This window comes from Homarus americanus, unplaced genomic scaffold (genome assembly GCF_018991925.1).
Source record: "Homarus americanus isolate GMGI-L3 unplaced genomic scaffold, GMGI_Hamer_2.0 scaffold53230, whole genome shotgun sequence".
NCBI classification, from domain to species: domain Eukaryota; kingdom Metazoa; phylum Arthropoda; class Malacostraca; order Decapoda; family Nephropidae; genus Homarus; species Homarus americanus.
This window is the reverse complement of record NW_024727602.1, coordinates 127,691-130,000: the sequence shown is the minus strand read 5'-3', so window position 1 is coordinate 130,000 and position 2,310 is coordinate 127,691. Positions and strand designations below refer to the sequence as shown.

Sequence of the window (2,310 nt, the reverse complement as noted above, 5' to 3'; positions counted from 1 at the left end):
GTGCCTCTGTTATCTCAGTCAATGGGTCAGTCAGCGGGTACTGGCACTGTTTTCTCTTAATTATAAGGTCTGTCTGAGGGCCGTGCCACTGTACCCTATAAGACACTGGGTCAGTGAATGGGTAGTGGCAATGAACTGAGAAACTAGGTCAGTTCGAGAGCAGTGGTACAGTTTCCTCCTAAGCCAGTTGGTCAGTTGGTTGACAGTGGCACTGTGTTACATCACAAAGTTACAAAAGTTAAAGGATAATGACACTGAATTAAAGTTTCTTCACACACTCATACGGAAGTTATTTTAGAATGAACGTCTGAGTAAAGTCGTACACTTGAAGTTTTCACGTCACAAAATTTCCTCTATTCTTAACCGCACCAGGTCATGGCACTGACCCTGTGGTGGCACTGGCAAAGTGTGTTATACTTCGCCTGAGTTAACACGAGTGTAATCTAGATGCTTGCTCGGGGGATCTGATTTCACGTTACGCCACTCACAACCAATCTGGCACCAGGAACTAATACTTATAGCTCTGTGAGACACTCGGTTGTGGTACTCTTGAGTGACAACCGTCCTCTGGTGTGGGCGGTGGCACCTGTGATGACCCACTCACTCTGTAAACAAAGTGTCCCTATGTCATCTTAATGGTGTGCCAAGACACTTCCCTTTGTCTCTCAGAACCACCTCAGTCTCATATACAACTTCTTTTATCTGTCTTTAATTTTAACTAATTTATTTTGGGAGGAAAGGATAAAAAACTATCCCTTAATGGATCCTTCTTATTATGTGCAGCACGATCAACAAACACCCGAGACAGTAAGCTTATTAAACAGACTAATGAAGACGATAGTTTTGCCAAGCTATCGTCATCATCGTGTTAGTATTGTTCCAGAATCAGGTGGGATAATTTTTTTTGGGGGGGCCTCAGCGTAGCTCACTCAAGACGTCAGTTCCAGACACTTCCGAATCTCTCTGTTCCTCTTATCTTTCCCAGCCTTAATAATCAAGTATAAAATATATTCATTCCACAGTTTCCACACACGTAATGAATTAATATCTGAGGCCAGTTATAGTGACACACTATCAACACTCATCAACGCATTTCATTTTTCTCGTTTCTCTCACATCATAAAAGCTCGAGTGCATAATTTAGTCCTCGAGGCGTCAACGTCCTGCCACACTTTTATTATATTTTCTGAAACGTAGATGCACTTTTTTTTCCTCTCCTCGGCGAGTCCAAAATTTTTTCCTTAATGGCGAGAGAGATAAGGCGTCGTCCTCTCAACTATTTTTTAATCACTAACAACTTTCTTACATGATGCTGGCGATAGACGGACCAACTTGATCAATTTCATCAATCAGGTAGAATAATCAACAGGTCAGGTGAGATGAATCAGAGATATACAGTATACTCTCATGACACATTTACCTCGCAACATTTTCCTGGACACTGTCAGAAGGCAACACACTCTACGTATTCACTCCTGACGCTTTCACGACACTCTCTCAAGCAGCTGTAATGTGACAACCGCAGCATGACACTACAGCAACTTACAATCACCAGCAGCTGCAACTTGCACTATACAGCCACGATTGACAGTAAATAGCAGCGAGTTGCAGATGCCACAATTTTCAACACGGCGGCATTTTTACTGACTACACAACACCAGCCAATATTTACACTTAGTTTCTGTTACATACAGTTCACAACACACTTTTAACGCACACGACGCGCGCACACCACACCACAACCCGCAACTTACTCCACGGCGTCGACCTGTGCTGGCGAGTGTTAGGTCGAGCGAACGAGCGAACGAACGAACGAACGAACGCACGAGTTAAAAGGTGCGAGAGAGAGAGAGACACAGTGTGGGGTTGGAGGCTGCGGCATGGAGGACCGTGCACGCCACCACCACCGCCGGCACCTGGCTGCCACCCGGCCCGCACGCTGACTGCCTCTCTCGCCCTTGCCTCACCCGGGCGGCGGGCAGTGGCGGTGGAGGCGGCGACACACACAGGGAGGGCGGAGGCTTAGATGCAGCAGGGGGAGGCTAACTGATAGGGGGCGTAGTAGCCGTGGGTGGAAGTAGTAACAGGAGTATTGTGGGCAGGTAAGACAGGTGATTAAGAGTCGTATGGGTACATGACAGAGAAGGCAGGGGGCGTGGTGATAACAGGCAGGGGGCGTGGTGATAACAGGCAGGGGGCGTGGTGATAACAGGCAGGGGGCGTGGTATAACAGGCAGAGGTGGCAGGGGGCATGGTGATAACAAGCAGAAGTGGCAAATGTTATTTCAGCGGCAGTAGGCAGAATGGGGG

The 2,310-nt window shown here is 47.3% G+C and overlaps 1 protein-coding gene across 1 annotated transcript in view; it reads right to left on the bottom strand.

Annotated features, from left to right (window-relative positions):
• The window catches only part of LOC121865879, a 13,922-nt gene extending 11,990 nt beyond the window's left edge, over positions 1 to 1,932 (bottom strand). The window contains exon 1 of the mRNA XM_042365424.1: positions 1,755 to 1,932. The gene's annotated coding sequence lies outside the window, so the exon portion shown is untranslated. The remainder of the gene's footprint in view (positions 1 to 1,754) is intronic.
• Between the last annotated feature and the right edge of the window lie 378 nt (positions 1,933 to 2,310).